General features: G+C 38.1%; 1 protein-coding gene across 8 annotated transcripts in view; it reads right to left on the bottom strand.

Annotated features, from left to right (window-relative positions):
• The window catches only part of fam222ba (family with sequence similarity 222 member Ba), a 63,886-nt gene that overhangs the window by 38,474 nt on the left and 1,593 nt on the right, over nt 1–23,819 (bottom strand). Inside the window, exons 1-3 of one of the 8 annotated variants that reach the window (XM_065266908.2) lie at nt 18,212–18,367; nt 16,753–17,059; nt 2,624–2,717 (exon numbers count right to left, since the gene is read on the bottom strand). The exons of 1 other annotated variant lie outside the window; for it this stretch is intronic. The gene's annotated coding sequence lies outside the window, so the exon portion shown is untranslated. Of the gene's footprint in view, nt 1–2,623; nt 2,718–14,209; nt 14,449–16,752; nt 17,060–18,211; nt 18,368–23,819 lie in introns of those variants that run through there. 6 more of the 8 variants (XM_065266906.2, XM_065266911.2, XM_065266913.2 and 3 more) reach the window with 6 other exon arrangements.

The following is a 23,819-nucleotide window of genomic DNA, read 5'->3' as shown; positions in this document are numbered from 1 at the left end:
TTACCATTACATTGCAAACTGGCTACATAGTTATTTTGTGTATTTGGTATAATACAAGGTGCTCACTTGGTTTATGGTTAAAATCACATTATTTGTCCACATACCGTAAAATTTTGTAGCTCCAGATATACTGCTTTCCTCAAATGCTCTGATTTTGTATAAAGCTTATCGATTTGAAAAGCGCTGTGTGCCTGATTGGTCAGCTAATCTGTATGCTGTGATTGGCCTAAGTAAATACCTGACCTCAGCTGGAAATGTGACGCTCCTTACCGTGTTTGAAAGATTCACTCACAATGCAATGCTGACAGGAGTTAATTTACAGGCTGTGAGTTCAAGCAGGAGGAATTACAGTATGATAATGACCATTGTGTCCACATCAACAGTAGCCTGGTTCAACCATACTCTCGTACATTCATTTAATTTGTACAGAGAGTCTGGCCACGCTCCATTGCAAAGCGTTACTTCCGTTAAGGAGGGTCCTCTCTTGAAGTTTAAAACTATTGGATCTGAGTCACTCAGGATCTGCCATACGCAGTCACTAACGTGTGGTTGTGACGTATATCATGCGCCGAAACCGCCCGGAAACAACAAGTACGAATAATCAGACCAACAAAACTTAGCAAACCTGGTTCTTACTCCGGCTTTAACTTCTGTATATTCGGCAGCTTTGCAACAACAAACCGAATAGCTTTCCTGACGTCTTTCTCCGCTGCCATTACTGAACTACAACTCAAACTGACACATGACCTCAACGTCATCATTTTTAAAGAAACTCTACAGAGCAGACCCAGACGTACTGCTAAAGCGAAATGAAAATTAAGCGGAAGCACGTAGGAGGGCGGAGCCAGGCTACATCAACAGGCCCAGGACATAAACTGCTGTCTACAATCTGTGTGTTTGTTGTAGTTCAAGAAAAGAGATTTATGTTGGAAAGTTTTCTTTGGGGGTTTGTACCTTTTGCATATTGTTAACATGTACACACTTAACACACCAAATGAAATGTAAAATCGTGAATCGGACCATAGGTGCTCTAAAAGAGCTAATTTTGAAATTTCTATAAAGTATTTGGAAACACAAAGCAAAGTCAACTAATAGGAGTTCTTGTTCTCTGTTGTCACTTAACTGAGCTTGATTTGTGGACAGAGGCTGGGCGTGTTCATTGATATGGGTGGAAGAATTTTTGTAGGGTCAAAAAGATAACACCTCCTCACTTCACAGAAACACCTGCTCTCAGATGGCTTCAAGCAGGGGCCCCTATTAATTACAGGAAGCCGCCACGGAGGGACAGTCAGCATGCAACGAGACCCTGAGACTTCAAATACAAGGAAGACAAATGGCCTAACCGTGAGTGAATGCAGACACACACATTTTCTCACACACTTAGTTCCCTCTTATCCTCTTCAATCAAGCTCTGTAACTCGCCTGTGTAGGTCCTACTCGCTGACAGCCAGGCAATGCTGCACTTCAGAATCTAGGTCACATGGTGGTCTTTGTGCGCTTCGAGCTGACTTTAAATACTAAAGTCTACTTCAAATAAGCTTTCATAGGCACAACACGCTGTAAACACAAACACGACAAGTGCACACACAAAAGGACTTCTTGTAATGGACGGCTACTTCGAGTACTCCGGCGTTCCGGTCTGTGCTACAAAAGAGGGAAACGGCTGAAGGTATATCTGTCATTGATCGCTCAGAGACGCCCGACAAAAGCTTTCTGCCTGCCCCCTGAAGCTACTCAGACACTCATTCACCATCCACTACACTTCTCAGGCAAGATCTTTGTGTGCGTGCATGCTCGCCTGTGTAGCTTTTGTATCCCTTTCATAAGCATTAATAGCACGCCAGAGTTATAAGCCCAATGGATCGACTTGTTTCTTTGGAAGATTTGGTAGGATGGGTGCAGCCTGGATGGCAGCTTCATCTTTTGACAGGATATTAAGCCACCCTCACATGTCTGTCAGCACACCTCTGTGCACCTGTTTCTTTGAAAACAACCCTCTCTTTCTATTTCTCAAACACCGGAGCTAACCGTCCACAGCAACAGCCCTGTGTGTCTAATCTTACGTGATGCTGATAACCGCATTGAGCTTCTCCGATAAATCAATGACAAGCACGAAAGTAACACCGGGTCTCACATCATGCGGCCTCCAGAAAACGAACGATTCATTGGTGTGGCATGTTGACTTCTACCTCAAAATAAATACCGCTTTTAGAAAACAGCTTGCGAAACGCTAGGAGACCTTTTCAAACACTGACATTATTACATAAACATTGTATATAATATACCTTATATATCATATTGGAATGCAGACTTTCAAATTTACTTCTGGTAATGTTTACTTTGTAACCCATAAAGGTCCAGCTGTGCATCCAACATTGATTATGGAGCAAAACCTCTTTACAAACAGTTAAAAACAGTGAAACTGTTGGTCCCTCTTATTCTGCCCTTCCCTCTGGCCACAGGTGTTGTTTCAGAGTAGATCCCTGTTACACTGAGCCAAATATCGCCACTGACCCTGAACGAACTGTCACCATCATTTGACTTAGCCAAAGGCAGTAAGTCCTGCGGAATACCAGCCTCACTCTTCACGCGGCTGTCCACTTTAACGCTCTTCAACTCTGACCTGTCATTATGGGGCAATGTGATCCCTGCAGCTGAGCTCACCCAACGTGGAGACACATTCCTGGATTAAGTAGCCAAGAAAGTGAGACTTTGTGCTGTGGACAAGGAAGTAAACAGATACGTTAGTCAGCCTGCACCAGTTAATAAACCCTAAATCTGGGCAAACAGTCTCTGTGCAAACGGTCGTCATAACGGTTGTGGTTTTGACAGGAATGTAAATAGGTGGATAGAGCTGAACTACATGGTAAAGTCTGCATGAATTCATCTTTTTAGGTTTTAGTATGAATCTATACACTAGTGTGCTCCAAAAAATGTTGAAAATACAAACATTTTATGTAGGGGTGCATGGATATATTGACCGATGATGCTTGGTATGTTTTAAGGCTGAACGATACATTGAATTTTCATCGTCATCGCCATATGAACTCACACGATGAAGACATCGCAACAGACACCCTTGACGCGATGAATGAAGGAAAAACGGTAAGCGCATGTAATAACCGTTTGACCTATTACGTTTAGTCCTGAAGACATGCCCTGCATACCAAACCGCATACTTTCATACTATCTAGTAGACGAAAAGCATTTTCTTTTGCTTTTCAAAAACATTTTAACTTTTCAGAATGACAAACGCAGGGTGCAGATCATGTGACAATAACCTACGTGTCTAGCGTTTTCCACGCGTTTTTAGGCGCAACATGTGAATGGCCCCTAAAACATGAAAAAATACTAAATATTTATCGCAATTCACGTCGTCATCGCAACATTAAACAATGTCACCGCACATCGCAACTTTTCCTCACATCGTCCAGCCCTAGTATGTTTCTCAATGAATTACGGTGAAATGTCGCTACATCCAAAAGCCAAGGGGCGCTCTCATGTAGAAACTCAATATGGACCGCAGAAGAAGAACCATTACACATGCAGCTATGTTACGCAGCTCCAGGAATATTTTTATGCTTTTTCAAATGCATGTTATAAAGACTCAAACTAAGTGATTTCAGATCGAAAAGGACTTACTGATCAAAAGCCTTAGAAAATGAAATAGCTGTGGATAATATCGGCTGTGCGATTCAGAATAGTTATCGGCCATGTATTATTAGTGTATATCGGCGGATCCCTAATTTTATGACATCATTCTGCACTTCAGCTTCTTACTAGATTCCAGGTAAACTAAATTCTATTGGCTATTTTAAAAGGGGGAGGAGACACTCATTCCTTTTTTATTGGAAATTAACAACCTATGCATTGAACAAGGCTGTGGGTGTCTTTAAAACTTAAGTGTGCCATTTCTGCACATTTGTGCACCACTATCTTTTACCAAAAATGGACAAATTAAAGGCTCTCTAAGCGAATCTGCGAGACGTTAGTTATTGTTGACGTTTGAAACTGTTTTCAAACAGACGGAGCGTAGCTAACTCCTCCCCCTCCCCCTCCCTTCCGTGCTTTCATGAACGCACCCAACCCCCACCCCCAAATCCTTTTTGTCGTTTATTGGCTGGAATACTTTGTTTTGTTTTGTGATGCTAGGTTTGGCCACTTGTTGATATTGCCATTTGTGAAGCCTGGGCTGTCTACAGAGATCGCGTTTTTTTACAGTTTGATCAGCGGACAGGCAGCAAGCAGATAGTGAGGAGATGTTTCCGGTATGTAACAAAAAATGTTTTATGGTCTAAAACGCTTCAATTCGCTTAAAGCGCCTTTAAACTAATTATTTTCAAATTGTGTTTGACAGAACATTCCCAATTTCCATTGGTTAAAGAAATAGACCCTAACTCACACTATTGGTCGAGCTATGGTTGCTAAGTAGAGTTGGCCGGAACATAAATCAGCCTACAAGTAATCTATACAGTTGTTAAATGAAATGTTTTAAATTGGGATAAAAGATAATTACTCTTAAGCTTCAAAGGACGCCCGCGTAAGCTTAATTCTAGATAAAGAGAGTTCATTAAAAAATGACTTTGAAGTTGCAGACCTGCACGAATGCGGATAAGATCGCTGAAATGCTTCCTTGTGTAAAATTTCAGGAATTGCAGTAGAGATTACCAGATCAATAAACTCTAGCCTGTGGTCAATGTAATAACTTTCAAATTATTACTTTGCCAGAGTCAAATAAAATAACATAATGCTTGGTAGTCATACACAGAATAACACTCTGCTCATAACCGAACAAACCAAGAAGTGCAGGCAATATCTGCTTGCACTGAGCCCCCACCATGTTTTCAATCTCAAAAACACACGTGAGAGATATGAAACCATCTCAAATGTCCAAAGGTGCTGAGGCTAATCTACCGTGGCAGAAGCCACTCTTAGAATGAACACGCAATGCACGTTGGCTTCTGGTTTGAACACAAATGTCCATTCAGAATTCATTCAAGCTTCTTTAATGCAGACTCTGTGAAGATCAACGCTTACCCTTCACCCCAACTCCTGCTTTTAAATACAAGCCCTTTTCACAAAATAAAAAATAAACATTCTGGTCAAACCTACTCCTTCCGTTTCTCTCTACCACAGGAATAAGGTCATCGAGCCATTTCGCCCTGGGCAGAGATAGCATTTAACATTCAGCATTGAGTATTCAATGGCCACAACAATGGGGCTTAACAAGAGCACTGATTTAGTGGCCACATACTGTATAGGGCCCCTATTGTCCTCTGGATCCCTTACACTGAAATAACACACACACAAACTGAAATTCACACACATGCTAAACAAACACACACTTGCATAATGGCCGGTGCACTATGAAAGGGTTTTTACAGGATGTCCAGGTCAATACTCTTTTGACTTTTACCTTCACCTATTGAAGACACACAAATCACAACTATAGTAAAGTCTTTAGTCAGAAGTACCTAATTGCAGCTTTATATGTAAGGAATAATTGACGGCGGGCTGTTGAATTGATCGAAAATAATCGACACCAAAGGTGGTAATGCGGCACGAAGCGAAACAGAGTGTGCACTATTTTCAAATAATATTATGGATAGGGATGTAACGGTATTATAAATTTCGTGGTATTGCGGTATAAAAAACTGTTCGGTACAACCGTGGTCACGTGATTCGGTAAAATATTAGGTCTTCCGGGCAACACGTGTAGTTTTTTTCCGGCCAAGTGCAGCGAGTGGAGGGACGCGGGAACTACAATTCCCATAATCCCACACGTGCCACTCTGACGCCTCTCTACAAGTGGAGCGACAATGGCGGAAGCAAAAGAAACGGGGATTTTTAATCTGATGTGTGGAATAAGTTCGCGTTCGCTGTGACAAGAAACGAGAAAGGACAAAATGTGATGGACATACAAAAAACGAGTGTGAGCAAATCTGTGAATGAGGAGAGTGTGTGCCGTTTCTCAATTAGAAAGCAGCCTCCTTAGATCGCATATGCAGGCTGCATCCGTCATTACATGCCTGGTGTATTTAAGTTAACTGAGTATTACATTCGCAAGTCATGTTAGTGTGTTACAACAATATACGATTAAATAAGAATAATTGTCAACTTGAAAAATATTAATATTCTGAAATAAGACGGTCTTCATGACGTATGCAGCCTGCAAATGCGACCAATGGAGGCTGCAGACTTCCGATTGGGAAACGCGCCCCTGCATTGAGTGAGCTGACCTCAGCTCTAAGTCCAGCTACAATCAGGCTACAATAAGTAAGCTGCTATTTTCATTTTTACTGGGTTGTTTTTGTTTTCAGGAATTGACCCGCTTAAAACCCATAATCTTTTCTTGATTCTACAATCACAACTGTTGCTTTCATAGGAGTATCAAGCATTAGCATTAATAATAATAATAAAAACTAAGTCAATTGAGGGAGTGACTCAATTCTTAAAACCTGACTGATTGGGAGTTGTTTAAAGTTGACAAACTAAACTGAAACTTTATTTTTTATTTTATTACATGGTCTAATTATTTTTGTCCTTTTTATGAAAATTGTAAACACTACACTAAACTAAACTTTGTACATTGTAATGTTCAGTCTTGTTTAATGTACACTTATGGCAGTTTTTCCAAGTCTTCATATGGTTTTTCCTTCTTGTAAATGTTTCAATAATTACCGTACCGTGGCATCCTACCGAAATACTACCGTACCGTGAATTTTTGATACCGTTAAATCCCTAATTACGGACCAACGTCAATGATTCCACTTACCACTTCTCTGGTGGTTATTTTTAACACATTTGACAGGTGTGTGTTTACTAAAAAATTATTAACACCCTTACAATGTTTATCAACCAATCAGAATGAAGCATTCAACAGTCCCTTGGTATAAGTATATGCAAGTGTCATTAGCAAATAGCAATACATTTGAAATAAATTACACAGAGAAACGAAGCAATGTGACAATACTAAAACACATACTCAAGCTAATACCAACAATGTTCTTACACTTTCACATGGCTGTTTAAGCACTGCCAGTCCTTTTGCCTAAACTTCATAACATATAGCATATGTTAAACAAAATATAAAAAAAATACAAATATTGACCACCTGGGCTTTTCCTTTTGGTACTGTAGCTTCTTTTCAGTCTTAAACAAGTTCTTCAGCAAGCATTTTTTTCACAAGTAGTCAATTGAGGTAACGGTAGTCCTAAATCTCAGTAATGCTAAGTCCTATTGAAGGGGACATAAACATGGAAAATGTCAGATTTTCATGATAAGTGCTATAATTTGGTCCCCTGTGCTGCTATCAACCTAGAAAATGTGCTAAAGATCAGCCCAGTAACTTAGTTTTGGTAAAGCATTTTCTGCAAGTATGTGAAAAAATAGCTCATTGAAATCTGGCTCCCCTTGTGATGTCAGAAGGGGATAATACCGCCCCTTAATTTGCACTATCCAACCACGGCAATGCCATTTAGTGCGGAGATCAGCTCATTTGCATTTTAAGGACACACCAAAAAAAAAACGGCACATTTTTGCTCACACTTACAAAGTTGCAATTTTAACATGCTATAATAAATAATCTGTGCGGGATTAATTTTGAGCTAAAACTTCACATACATACTCTGAGGACGCCAAAGATTTATTTTACATCTTTAACAAGTCTTGTGAAATGTCCCCTTTAAAGGCAAGGCCAAAAAGACATGACATTAAAAGAAGCGGGTTTATTATTTCTATTCGTAAATGCTAAACATGAAAGAGATGGGAAATAAGACTAAACAAACTAAGAAACTGGCTTCTATCCCATATACATTTAGGGTTTGAAAGATTTATTTATTTAAATAGCTTTAATAACTTCTCTGAACAGATGTTTGGCATGACAGGGGTGACAGCCTCAGGTTTGACCTGGAGATATTTAACTGTATCAGGCAATGGGGAAACAGCCTCTGATAAAAAGCCAACCAATGACAAGGGCCGACAATTAAGTGTGTGCCTGTGGCAAAGAACATTCATCAGAGCTTTTATGAGTTGGGGGAGCAGATGCTGGCATGACAAAATTTAACAAACATGCCAAGCATTCACAACCATAACACGCCCATTTCCCACCTTCCTTTCGTTCTCTCTCTTTAGGTGTTTGCTGACTCAACCTGCACCAACCTTTTGTGTTATGTAATACTGGTCTCTGATCCAGAAGCAATTATTTTGGCTTCATTTTACATCATATCGTTTAAGGTTTTAATGACACTGGGTAATCTTTATACATTACATAAATTTATCATAAAAAACCATACAGAACACAATAAACTGACTTGGCAGAACAACACGCACACAAACAGGACATGTGACTGCATTGTGCTCAATGTGAAGAACATAGTCAAAGGTGGCCTTCATGACAGATGTCCCTTGAAATCCCCCGGAAAACAAGGTTCTATGATTTCCATGATGTAGATAATGTGGACACAATTATACATTTACAAATTACAACAATGATTCATCTCCATTTAAAGACCATTAACCAAAACGAGTGTGTGACTAAAACTTTGCAATATTAACATTACTAATAATACATGCATATATCTTTCCTAGATTTTGCACTACATTATTTAATGATTATTGGCCTACAGTATGTTATTTAATAATGCACAACAAGCTTGTCAAAAAAAATGCAAAACTATGAAAACCTTGCTGCAACATGCTAAAGAAAAAAGCTACATCAGCTTTTTGCACAGCAATGCAAGCAAGGTGAAATGCTCTCGATTTAAAGGCGGAGTGCACAATGTTTGAAAGTCATTTGAATTGACATTTGAAATCACCTAAACAAACACGCCCCTACCCAAATAGAATCTGGACCTTCTTTTGATAGACCGCCCCACACATACGCAACCCAGCCAACGATGTCGGTTAGTAGACACGCGCCTTACAGCGGATTGGCTACAAGTGTCTTTTGGTAGTCGGCCCGACTCCCTTTTCCAAAGTGTTTTTCAGAAATTGTGCACTCCGCCTTTAATAATATTTATTAAATAATAAATATTTTCCGTTTAAAGTTTTATAGCATTAAAATCATCCAAGCATTGCCACTGAGTCAATGAGTGAGTAGCTATAAACATAAAACAAGAGACACAATAGGGATGTTCATTGCAGTAAATGTTCCTAACCGACAACCGCAGCTTGTTAACTAAACTAAACATTAACCGTTAACTAGTGCTGCACAATTAATAGCATCGCAAACGCAATCGCGATGTCAGCGTGTGCGATTATATGACAGCAAAATGTTGCAATTATATTAAATAAATAAATGTGTGGACTTGTTAACACAAACTTTCTGATAACACTTTGATGATTTTCCTTGCTGTTTAAAAAAAGAAAGAAAAACAAACAAAAAAGGCAGTGCACGTGTGGCATGCACGTGTGTGGCGTGCGTCGTCACTTGTGTGTGCGCAGCACGGAAATAACAGAGCGAAGATGGATGCAGAGGAGATTGACAGTGATCTGGTAGCTAACAACTCTACGTCTGTTGTATGGCGGTATTTTGGATTTAGGATTACTGACACCGAGTAGAGAGAGGTATTGTGCAAGATTTGCTAAATTAAAGTTGCTACATCACGTGGCAATACGAAAACATTTCTAGTTTTACAAATACACATTTTAGCATTTTCCTTAAAACCCATCAAGTTGACTCATGATACCATTTATTATAACCGCAACAGCACATCGCAATATTAGCATCAATAACCGCAATGGGAAAAATTACCCAAATCGTGCAGCCCTACCGTTAACTGATAAGATTTTAATATAAAAATTTCAGTTTTCAGAGTAAAATACAGTTGACCATTGTCTGTGACCCAGTAAAAACGATACAAACATTTTATTTAATTTGAGCGTGCAAACAATAACAACAGAACCAGGATTCATACAGTATCAAAATTTTCACGCAACATTACATTATCAAGGGCACACGATCAGTCCAGAGAATTAATATCCAAAGAGGGGGGATTGTCTGTAGACACGTGTCAACACGCACCGTGAGATGATAAATATTTTTTTCTTTTAACTGATAATATTAATCTGTCATAAAATTCTTACCTTTGGTTAGCAGTTAAACGGTCAATACGAAGTTGAACATCCTACACACAACACATGTCAAATCCTTATTCAGCTGTTGTTAAAGCAGCACATATTTCACTAGGGCTGTCACAATGATTAAATAATCGTCTCATTGCAATTGTTTGACCTCATCGAGATGATTTCAAATCACCGCAATGATTGCACAACTCTCTAAAAACAGAAGGGGGAGCTTTTGAAAGATGTAGGTACTTGTTTGTCCAGCAGAGCGCGCCCTATTGGTTGCTAATGGTGACCCAGGTCACTCACTGTAGTGACACCAGCCAATCCCCCACCCCCTTCACTTCAGTTCAGGTGGTGGCAGTCACGCGGTTTCTTCACAACATTTTACACCTGGTATTAAGACGCGCTTTGGTCGATTGGATTATAAGTGGACGAGAGAGACACATTCCTGTTTACATTTGGTGTTTTTAATCCGTCTCTTTTGTCCACTTGCGAGTTGTTTAAAACGCAAGCGGAAGAAATGATGCGAGGCGGAGAAAGGACACGCTTAAACTGACGCGCAGTCTGTGGGAGTACAGCTGCTTGTGTTGTTACTGAACATGCTCATTTCAAAGCATTTGATTAAATAAGCTCGCGCAACTTTACACCCTCGCTAAATAAAAGAGGCGGAGAGCAGACGCTTTAGTTTTATAAAAGTTTAAAGTCCCGGCAGAACACTGTGGGTTCGTGTTATAAAAACGTTGAGCAGTACATTAAACATTAGCCTACATCAGTATGTTTTCAGTAAGTCAAGCATTGTCGTCTTAACGGTAAGTTTCTAATTAATTTGTGAAGTACATAACTTACTGTAAAGCTAATAAACAACGACTTTATAAGTTTCCATTTTATAAAATAAGCCCAATATAACATTATTCTCGTCAAAACTGACAATGAGTTAAGTTATATGTATTTTGTTTTGTTTGTGTTTTAAAGTTATTTATAATAAGTCAAGTTTACTGTTTTGTGCACTTATATTAGAATCATTTTGGATAATGAAGTTTATTGTTAACTTGTAAAACACACCTGCCTATATTACATATCTTTGTCACGTTATTTTAGGTGTTTGATCACCACATTTGTGAGTGATCATTGCAAAAAAAGTATTTATATATATAGTATATTCTGTTAATGTATATAGTGTATTATATGTACAGTAGTCTGCTGTAGTATAATATACTGTAGTATATGTGTACTCTACTATAATATGCACATAAAGAATACTGGCCGATATATCGTTATCGGTCTTTTTTTACTCCCTAATATCTGTACCGGCCCCAAAAAATGCATATCGGTCGGGCTCTAAAAGAAATGCTACGAAACTTTGATAAGCAGTATGAACTATAATCATTAAATAATTACTTTTAAATATGTGTTATTCGTTAAGAATAATTGACGACGGGCCATTATAAGAAAATAATGCACACCCAAGGTGTAATGCGGCACAATGCAAAGCGGAGTAATGTGTGCATTATTTTCAAATAATTCAATGGACCGGAGTCAATTGTTCCTCTTATACCATGCTTACCACAAACATGGCTCTGGTGCCTATTTTTAAGACATTTGACAAGTTAGGTGTGCGGTTATCAGAAATTAATGCATACCAACAGAACATTTCTCAGCCAATCAGAATACAGCATTCAACATACCTGTGGTATAAGTATCAAATTTACTGCTAGGTAAATCTCGCAAAAGATGTAATTTAAATAATCACAACAATGTATGAAAATTATTTCATGAACAAACAAAATGTATGAGAATTAAATGTCAAAGCAATAAAATAGACAATTAATCGTTATAACCGGCAAAGCCCAAAAACAGGCGATTAATTGTCATAATCGTCACAATTTATTAGGCAATTAACCGTCAGCCAAATGTCATAATCGTGACAGCCCTAATTTCAACCAAATGCATGCGTCACAGCAGAAGAAATCACTATAAAGACTCAAAATAGAGGTGGACATCACACATGGTCTGTTTAACTGTGCTATTACATAAACCCATGTGTTACACACAGGATTAATTGTGGTTAGAGAGTCGGTCTTGTAACCATGAAGGTGATGGGTTTGATTCCCAATGACGGCAGGAAACAACTGTTGGTGCTCTAGAGCAAGGCACCTTACCCCAAAGGCCCAATTACCCCAAAGGCCAATTGCTCAAAGGGCAGGGTGTGCTTGTGACGTCTTCACAGCTTGCAGTCTGTATGTTCACTACTCATTACTTCTAATGTATGTGCACTAAGATGAATTAGTTAAATGTAGGATTTAGCCTTCATGTCACATCTTTTCAATTTATATCATAGGTAAATCCTCCACTCTACATGGAATTTTAAAACTAACCATACACTTTTATGATTTCAAAAGTGACTTTATCGCCACCTCATCAACTGCAGGGGAAAATCACATTTTCCTATCTTTACAATCAAAGCTCAGTGTCACATGACCACAAAGGTCCCATCACACAGCAGGCTCCCCGTCACCAGAGCAGGAGATGAGAGTGCTGCCATGCTAATGGCATCTTTTCAGATTACTCTGGACAGATATGCAATTTGCCAAGCGAACCCTCATTATGCAGCAGGGCAGAGACAGAAGGGAGGGTCAGATATCCAGAGGTCTTATCTACAGCCATAAACAGATAAGAGCAGATGACTGCTGCCCTTAACATCACTGTCCCACAGACAGATGGGATAAACACATTCCTGTTTTACAGCATTAAATACACACACAAAAACATGGTCCTAAAACGCAGGTCTAATACCTACATTAAGGTAGGTGACACTGTGCTAAACATTGCTCAGGTATTCTTTCATTTCACAGGTACTGAAGAAACAGTTTTCACATTTAAAGGTGACAAACTGAACACAAGTTGTATCTTCTGCTTTTAATGTACACAACGTGTCTAAATATCTGAGCAATTAAAATACATGCCTAATTTCAGGAAAATAACATAAAAAAGTGATAAGGAAATTAATACGTTATGTGGTTTTATACTTTTGGCTACTTCGTGTTTTTAAATGAGTACTTTAAATGTGCATTGTGTAACTTCTAGTGGATCAGAAATGCAATATAATCTACATAACTATATTATCAGTGGTGCATAAAGACATTATATAATGAACTGTATTGTTTTTATTACCTTAAAATGAGCCGTTTTTATCTACATATACACCGCAAGTCTCCTTACATGGAAGCTGCCGTCATGTTTCTATGGTAGCCCTAAATAGACAAACTACAGAGCGCGTTTCGTCCCTACGTTGTCTTAGACGACGACATGTTTGTGCTGTAGCGGCTACCATATGCGTTTTGAAATTGAGGGATGAGATGTTGGTTACATTCGCAATTTCATAACTTGATGCCGCTAACATTTACACACACACCATCTTTAAATGTTATTTTAGGGACATTGGTTATGACATATATTCTATACGATTGAAAAGGACAAGGACAATATGATCACTCATTTTAATATTAGTCTGCTCATATCAAGCCTTTTATTAAAGGGATAGTTCACCCAAAAATGAAAATTCTGTCATCATTTACTCACTCTCATGTTGTTACAAACCTGCATAAATTTCTTCGTTTTGATGAACACAAATGAAGATATTTTGAGAAATGTTTGTAACTAAACCCTTCATGGACTTCATTCACCTCCATAGTAGGAAAAACTAATACTATGGAAGTAAATTGGGTCAACAAACGGTTTGGTTACAAAAAAATTTCAAAATATCTTCCTTTGTGTTCATCAGAACAAAGAAATTTATAGAGGTTTGTTACAGCATGAGGGTGAGAAAATGACAGAATTTAAATTTTTGGGTGAACTATCCCTTTAAGTGCATAAATTAGTAGTACAATGCTGATATTGATCACAAAAAATACCAGTTGATTTAGATTTTTTTTCTAACAGAAAAAATAACCGCATTTCAAACAAATCTTCTTTTATCTTACATGACTAGTTGATTGTAGCCGGAGCAACACATGGAGCGCCCAAAACAACTTTTACAACAACACATATCCTGCCATTCCAGAGCACACAGCCAGGCAGATACAAAAAGCCAGAGTAAAGACAAAATCTGTATCCAAACAAAACTGAAAACCACCATACGTACCCATCGCTGTGGCCCCATAAGCCAACCCAAGGGTGTCTAGTAAACACATTTGGCTCAGTTGGCTTCACTGACATAAGGTTTCCCACTGACATCTAACAAGCTTATCTGACTGTCACTCTCAGCTGATCCCTTTGGGCCCTCTTAAGTCGTGGACCCCCACAAAAAAGGATTTTATGAGTCAGGCCACAGTTGCTTTCTTTAAGCTGCTATGAGTGAGAAGGAAGGAGAGATTTGGTCTGTTTAAAGCAAAAGAAAGGGAAAGACGGCAGTGAGTGTTTATGATCTTTCTGTAACTAAAGATGTTGAGAATTGGATAAAAAGTGTGTGTGTGTGGCCTGATTTAACAGCTGGGTGTTCAACTCTCACTCTCTCAATAGGTGGGAAGAGACACAGAACCTGTGTACATGCATTTTACTCCAGCTGGCATGAAGTGGGAAACAGCTGTGCAAATGTGCAGGCACACCACAAATACACGCAGGTTGGAAATGTGAGCTATGAGGCACAATCAGACTTTACCGCAAGCTGAATAAAATACGTTTTTTAGTCTAACTGGAATGACAGGGTTATATTAAGAGTATAATTTTATTATTTGGCTTTTAACTTAAACTATTTTAGTATAAAGTTACAATCAAGGCTTTTAAATAAGCACAAAAATAGCATTTGTCTATTTGTGAAGAGATGCAAGCTTATTTACCAAAGATTGGTATTAAAAATTAATGCATGAAAATCATGCATAACAACCAAAAAGTTGCACATATTAACTGCATTATAACTATGTGTTGAAATCTACACAAGTGCACACAATCTAGTTCAAATAATCACACAGCCCAAACTTTCTTCTCATCTCCTTTTTCATTTTTGACACTCGAGTTCCTCTCTATCACAGACACTGTAACTCACAAGCTGTGATTGCTCGTCCTTCGGCTGAGAAATCTGTCCACTTGGACCTTACTCAACTGATCTCCAAAAATCACAAGATTGTCTGTTCGTGTCTCTCCTAACAATTACTATCAGTATTTACAACATGTCTCTGAGCTCAACAGTCAAATGGCATGACCCAACAGCCAGAATATAAAACTACAAAAAACACATAGTTTAAATTTTGCTCACGTTTATATTTTCTGACATATTTACAGCTTAAAAGCATATGACCAGTGACAATAACATAAAAGCAGCTAAGCATGGAAACAAATTCCCCTGTTGGAATGAATTTATGGCTTTCATAAAGAACAGGTTGCCATGTTTGGTATTTGCCCTACCATCACTGCTCCCTCCTTTATGCTTGATGGTCAACCTACACACAACAAATGAATATTTGCTAAGCGTTTTGGCCGCTTAGAGTGGTTTTCTGAAAAACAACAAACGCACAAAAATTACACTTGCTCCCTCTTCATTTAACCCATGTAGGTTAATTAAACATAAACCACTTAAAATGAGAATGCTGCCATATGCGCACCATGCACAAACAGAGGAATGTGTTAATTATCAAATGCATTAGCAGGTTGCCATGCGTTACAAAAACTAAGCACCTGGAGATATTTTAACACTGTGACCACACTGTTATTCAATTAACACAATGGATATTGACATGGCAGCATTGCAGTTTAATGACAACAGATGAAAAAGGGCTATGAGTGGATCAGCCTTCAGGCAAACAAACAGGGACCACAGCAAATGTAAACAGGTTACTCTCACAAAATGTCATTAAGCAAGCTCTGGTGATTCGGCGCCTGAAGAAACGACAGATATATGAGAGAAAATGTCTTTTCTTCAATGAGCAGGCATGCATATTTAAAACCACAGCCCCCGCGATCCATTCAAAAAGGCAAATCACATAACAGCTTCTCATAGAAAAAGGGAAACGTTACACCCAGATGCCAAAATGATCCTTCACCACGCTCGATAATTGTACTGAGAATAGGAGACCGTGTTTCTCTGGAAATAGGAGTCTGAAATTTAATTATCCAGCCTTTGGAAAATGTAGGGCAGACAGAAGACAGCGCAATGATATAAAACTGCACTCTGTGGATAACTAATGTCAAGCTCTGGTTTTAACTGAGTGAGCGCAAGATACCGGAGACGTAAATCAAATAAACACACTCACAGTTTTAGGTAATTGAGCTTTTAAGAATGGTAGTGTACAAACGTGACAAAACTGCGCTTTTAAAACCACATAAACCTCTGGAAACCAAAAGCAAATGATACTGTAACAGATGATATCTATAATCGCAACGTCAGTCATCTAAATCATGTACAATGATGCTTCAGGTTACGTTTAAAAGTAATCGCTTTAATTTATTCAATCCCTGTCTATTAAAGCTAAACTTTTGCAAAGGATGACAAGCTCTGATATGGAAGACAGGAACGATTTTGAAACCAAATAACGTGGTTACCAGTTTACACAGATGGGAAAATGTCAGTGCTGCCAAAAGTCGGCTAACTGAATGAAATCCTCTGATGAAAGCATGCGGTCGGGGATCACAACATATGGTCAGGAATAAAACACGGCAGGTCTCCCTGCCATACATAACCTTTAGTCTTACCCCGAGATCCAGTTATTTACATTCGTTGAAATCGCACACATTTAGAACCAATCCACGGGACAGATATGCATGTTTAAAATCCCCTGGACCGCGAATGAAATTTAACACGGACAGCCGCGGAGCTACATACACTAGATCCGTTGGCGTCGGGGTTCAAGCAGTAGCGTCTATCGCACTGCTTTCTCCACGAACTGACCCCGCCCACTCTTTTACATCAACACGGAAGCCTCCCAAAGAAATCTCTCCGATTGGCTGTCGGTCAGACAAGGAAGCGTCGAGCAGAGTGTTTGACCAATCACACGGGTTTCTGAAAGAAAAAGGGCGGGGTTTAGAGTTGGAAGTCATGCGGGCGGATGCGATGCATGACGTCAACCCTTTGTTACCTTGCCGACCCCTTTCATCCGAAACTGCATTCATCTGCGACTATGCGACGTATAGCGTATTTATTCACAAACATAGGCACTGGAGCAAAAGTCAAATTTCAGTAAACTGGTTTTGGCGATATTAAGTTTGACGAAAGGTGAAATATATAATGAAGCAGGTGCAATCTGTCTTTATCAATGAATCACTTTCAACATATACTAAATGAGAGGGGAAAAAACTACATCTGCATGGGTGGCCTGTCACTTGAAACTATGTGATTTATTTTAACAATTAAACACTTTGACTCCATCTGTCTAGACTACAGATAGATTTATGACAGAGCAACTGTACATTGCTATCCAAATGGCTAATAAAACGTCGTCGCAAAGTCTTACATATATGTGGATCGCAGTCAATTCTTCACAAACCAATAAACCCTCTAATGATATGCGACTTTATAACTTTCCACCCACCAACCAATCTGCTGTCAAAACCCCCAGCTTCAAACACCGCACTGCTTTTCACCAGAGAAATCCCCGGTGACATTTCGAGACAACGCCTTTGATATTCAGCAAAGGTCACGGCCATGAATTTATATCATTTCTTTTCGAGAGGATCAAATGCGAATTCTGCATCGCACGTGCCTAGCAGTTTTTTTGCTGAAGTTCCCACAGGCCCTGCACCGCCTACCCCTAAAACGCATACTCAAAGAAACGCATTAAGAAAACATTTAGGTAAAATAGAAATACAGCTTTCTTAAAAGTAATTAAACACAGCTATCGAAAGCTGCCAATGCATGCATGATAATTCAACATACAAGACCTCAAACAACCATTAGAGAAATTATTGTACAATTTACATAAACAAGTTTGTTTACCACATGCTTATCGGTATATTAACATGTTATATAAGCAATAATGTCAATCTTGTGTATTGGCCTACAGCATGAAGCCAGCTTTTTAATTTAGACTCTTTATTATACTAAATGAAATAGAGAGCTGACTCCTTTGTTGCTTTCTAAAGCTTAGTGGAATGAATAAATAGTAAGCAATCGAACACAAAATCAGTACAGTGATATCAAACAAGATATACTTACTCTTCGTGGACCATGGCAATACACATTGCTCAAAACATCGTAATAGACCAGTATTTTTTTTTGGATACTGTGTTTTGATTTTTTTCTCGTGATGTTGCTCTGCGTTGCCGAATCAGTGTCGCTGTCTGCGGCAGCAACTTCCGGCGCATGCGCTAAAGTGTTCGCGTCACAGACGATGGCTGCAGTCCAATCGTTTTTTATTTACATGCACAAACTGTAACCAAATATAAAAATATAAAGGGAGAAGGTTCGATATATTTTAAAGATACACACAAAGTATGGCAGCTTGAGAGACGAGGTAAATTTTGTGAACATATATAACCTACAACAGCTATTCTTTTTGTTTTCTCTACTAATCAACTCTCACCCAGTAACAAAAAAACTACGTTTCTAATTTCCATTTGAGCTTTAGGTGGAACAAATAAATCCTACTCTTTTATAAAAGAATGTTTTTTTTTAATGCATTACATACAATTTTAATCTCTCCTGATAACAGGAAAAAAATCTCAGAATAAAAGTATCACTACATTTAGCATATGCCATGATAATGCAGAAGCACGCAGATACAGGGAAAAAAAAGCAGGACATGAATGGCTAGCAGTCAAAACAGTTTTAGTTACAGAATATTTGCAATCTCCTTTTTTAGGTTGCTAAGACTGAAACAAAATCTTATATTCTTATGTAGGGCACAATAAACTACGACAATAAACATAACTATCTTTGAGAGATTGCATTTATATACTTTACAGCACTACAATATGGTATACATTCTAAACTTGTTATTTGAACCTTTTAGTTTGGTTGACTTTTTTTATAAAAAAATTATATTAAGAATGGTTTTTAATATTTAATATGATTTATTTATGTCCTATTAAGCATAATCACAATCAAGCACTGATGCCCCATTTGGAAATAAATATGAGCAGAAATAGCCATATTGTGTTTCTTATTTTTAGTTCAAGAAAAATGTTTCGAAAGGCATCATTTAATTTCAGGGACAGAGATTTTTGATTCAATTGACTAACTTGAAAAATATAAATGGAAGAGCGCAGAAAAAACGAAATAAACTTCAAAGTTTGCGAGAGCTCTGAAAATAAACGCACAAAACCGCCATTTTGCAGGAAGTCTTCTTCTTTGGGGTTTTACGGCAGCTGGTATCCAATTTGTTGCATTACTGCCACCTTCTGTTCTGACTTTGCAGTTTCTTTTAAGAAATCAAATTCTTACAGTCTAATTCTTATTCCTTCTCTGCAAATGGACAATCTAAAATGCTTTTAACCTTTTTCTCAATTTTATTCTCTATTATGCAATAATATAGGACATATAGGATGAGTCATCATTTTATGCCTTTCCTAAATACATTTCCCACAAGATATAAGGATATGCTCAACTGTCTCATATTTCTGACACTGTGTACACCTTCCTCTTGGGTCATCTCTGGTGATATGAAGAATCATTTGGTACCATGTAGGTTGCTACATTTTTAATCTGCTTAAAAGTACTTGTTCTTTTCTGTCCCTTCCCTTATCTCTTGTAACACCCACTCGGTTTTGTATTAAATAAAAGTGCCTTCCTTTTGTTTCACTGTGCCACTGTTGCTGCAGCTTTTTTCATTATTTCATTTTACACTATGTTCTTATGGATAACTTAATATTAATTTCAAAAATTTTCCTTGTTGGCTTCCTTTTTTGCTTGTTTGTCTAGGGATACCTGAATGAGTCAGAACCCACATGAATGCTGGCCCTGATGATTTCTAGCTGTGCCTGTTTAAATACTTATACTTAATACTTGTTTTTTCAATGTGAATCAATACATTGTTTTTAATATCTGCATATGTGTAAGAACACACAATGCCAGCATAAACTCTAAAATTGCAGGCATTATAGGAAATATTTAAGGGTTATACTACCCACTATGAACTTGATTCACACTAATCTCTTTTCCAAACAGCTCATAAGTCTTTCCTAACCTTTTCTCTTTAAAAATGCTGTTCTCTTCACAATACATTTTACATTTTAATGTTTATGAAATCCAGAAAATCACATACTGTCAATTGTCATACAGCAATGAATCAAAGGAATTTGAATAGTTTGAAACCATCATATCAGTTCTTACTTCCATGCAACCAGCCACCTTTTCCACAGCACAAACCAACAGCTATATGTAGCTTTGTAGTTGGTGTGGATATCCCTGTATAACACACAGTATTAGGGCATACATTTTATTGTCTGTGGACAAAGCAAGGTTCATATAGACACTTTTTACAGTCTGGTGTGAAAAAACTTGACTGGCCTGCACAAAGCCCAAACCTGAACCCAATTTAACTAAAACAACTTCACACCAGGCCCACTTCCCACTGCCCTGCAGAGACTTTAGTGATTCATTCATATCTGAAAAGGATCAAATCCCCACAGCTATCCAACACTTGCGGTGCAATACAGCCCGCCATCAATTATTCCTTACATATATTCCATTTCATATGCCAGTGAAACACTGAGAGATGTGTCTGTGTAAATTCATACTACTCAATACCTTCATGAGACCTAGTGTGTGCGTATCATGAATAATTTGAACCAAAACTATAATTCTTATCAATTACTAAGAAGTTATCACTGATGATCTACTCTAAGTATTGCAACTATATTTCTCAATGTTTTTTTCACTGTTAACAATTTCTCTGTTGCAGAAGACTGATGGCTGCACCTCAATAACATTAAAGCTTGTGACTCCATCCCACACAAACCCTGTCAAAATATTTCTCCCATTATTTCTATTCTCACATGCCTCCACACACGAAACTTTCCGTTGCCCGTATATTTTTGTACATCCTAGCTTTCAATTGTACTTGACATGCTCCATACGCTGCACTATGGAAACCTCTACAGTTACAACAGCGGAGCCTATCAGTCACTTGACATTTATAATGCTCCAGTGCACACCACATTTTGCACATCTCATTTTCCATCTGCACACTGCTGCTCCGTGTCCCGTGTGATGACACTCAAAACACATTAGCATGGGGAAAGAAATTCACAACATAGCTTTCAATCAGTGGGTTTCAACAAAAACCTAATCCTACAGTCTATTAACATTCACTTTGGCATGTCATTTGTGGAGAGGTCTGCAATTTTCTAAGTAATATGGTTCATCATTTTCTGTATGTGAAACAATAAAAAAATCTAGTAGATAGGGTCTAAAGCCTTTCGGAGGTTTAATTACACAGAATTTACGAGAAATAAATATATTTTTTAAATGTCATTAAACTGGGGCCCCCCGGCTCCATCTTATAAATGCCACGACACCCAGTTTGAGAAACACTGAATTATACAATGTACTGCTGTTGGTTAGTAGCCTTATTTTTATGAGGTTTAATTAAACAGAATTTATGATAAATTAATGTTTTTTATAAAATATAGTTAAACTGCCCCCCCCCCTTATATTTGTACTGTATAGGCCTACATGCAAAAATCTCCACTTTTAAGGGTCTAGTCACTCTTTGCTGTCTTTCCTGAATAAAAGTAAAATGCTCAGAAAGTTTGATAAGTATCCTAAATATATTCAGTAAACAATATTTAACAATATTTTAGTAACCAGTAACTTACTGTAGATTTTACATTAATGTTATTTATTGGCAACAGTTTGTTCAAAGTAAAATGAACACGAAGGGGGAGGTGCCGTTTAGTGGATTTTGCATATGACCTCTTTATGAAATTTTTTTAAACTCTGACTGTATCTACTGTAAAACATTCTTCATAGACAAAATATACAAAACCTTCCAATGCTTTGGAAACACTATGCCAATACATTGCTGCTGCTACTACTATGCTATGCCAATAAATCTTAATTGAATTGAAATGTAAACTGACGTTATGTCACCCATCTCTATGCACCTCAGTAACTCAGTGACTGCATTGTGTGATTCATAGCTGATAAAACTGTGTGGTGATGAAAGTAATGCATATAATCTCTGCCATTGAGAAACAAGAAAATGGTGGGTGAAATCAGGACATTTTAAAAGCCTTGAAATCATATCAGGGTCACAAGCCATTATATGCAACAGAATAAAAAAAACGAAGCTTGTCATAGGCCGAGCTTTCAATGTGTGCCTTCGGATCTTTCTCCTAGAATTATTAAAGTTTAGATGGCTGGTCCTAGATCAGTACAAAAACTCATTTCACAGAGCTGGAGCCTGAGGCAGCTGAGGGGAAGTGCTCAGCAGTGGGCTTCATCACACAATAATACAACGTTAATGATGCAGAATGGCTTCTTTCTTTGGCCCTGAAAGACGTCAAGGCTGGATGTTTAGAAACGGTGGTCCTAATTACACTTTTTACACCCAACTCTGACATGATTGACGATTTCCAAAGAGATGCATTATTGATTTACTTCACAGACAAGTTGTATTGATTGCATAATCTTGATAGAATATGAACCCCTTCCCTCAATCTCGCTCCAATCAAAGAACAAACTTAAAATCAGGGCCGGAAAATATGACCTCTGGGTGCTTTTAAAATTATCCTCCCAAAAGGATTTTGATGAGGATGTGACATAGGATGCCCCAGCTGTGTGGCTTTGTGTGGTGTGCTGCAATCATGTGTAATGGCTTAGCAAGTTGAAGCTGCGTCTCTGCCTGAGTAACATCCACCCAGCATGCCTCAGCCAGCTCCTGTCACGCGCCTGTCTTACACTTAACATCATCTCAGCTTTGTTATTCCTCCTTGCCTGCAGAAAGGTCGAAATGCTGTGCTGTAACCGCGGGACGTTTTTAAATGTGTGTGTATCCGTCTCTCACTGCAAAAGACAAGCGGAGGCCTTTTGAAATATTTGACATGACAGCCGTTATTCAGCACCCACAGCTCCTAAACAATAGGGACAGAGCAGCATAAACAACCCCCTGGAATGAGGTTGTCAGTTTATGCTGAAATGGGACCAGCTTTCTTTATTCGGACTAATAAATCTTAACTATTATTTAAAACATATTGCTGAGCACAGATCAGCTAAACTGTGCAGTTTGAACTACACCACAAGATTGGTTATTTTAGTCAGCTTCTGTAAACCCTGTAAAATGTTTCATTTAATCTGATTTGTACCGAAAACCTGCAAATTCTGCTATGTGAAATATTTATTTTTAAGCACTAAAATGGAAAGGAGTCCTTGTGCTGCAGAAGCTCCCTTTCTAAATAAAACCACAAAGTTAAAGGATCAATAATTATGCCATAAATCTGAAGGGCCACTGTTATATGCAGATTAAACAGCATTTTCTAAAATTTAGTGCTAAATTTATTTAGTTTCCAGAAAGTAGACGACCATAAAATCCCACAGACACTGCACAGAAATGTCAAACTCATGCACAAAAAGAGAAATTCATGAGAACAAAAAGGCAAATAATTTGTAACACCCTAAGCGGCTCCTGTTAAGTGATGATAGGCCTACCTGAAACGCTTCTGTTATTTCAAAACAACTTTAATTCAGTACACCTGTTCCATATTGTGTAATTACATATTATATTACTCTACATTGAAAAAATGATTCTGACCCTAATTAAATTTAACATAAGTAAAATTTGCTAATTTAATCCGTTTACAATATCGCTTTGGTTTTAAAAAAA

Source organism: Paramisgurnus dabryanus, chromosome 5 (genome assembly GCF_030506205.2).
Source record: "Paramisgurnus dabryanus chromosome 5, PD_genome_1.1, whole genome shotgun sequence".
In the NCBI taxonomy this organism is placed as follows: Eukaryota; Metazoa; Chordata; class Actinopteri; order Cypriniformes; family Cobitidae; genus Paramisgurnus; species Paramisgurnus dabryanus.
Note: the sequence above shows the minus strand (reverse complement) of the source record. Positions and strands in the feature narration are given on the sequence as shown.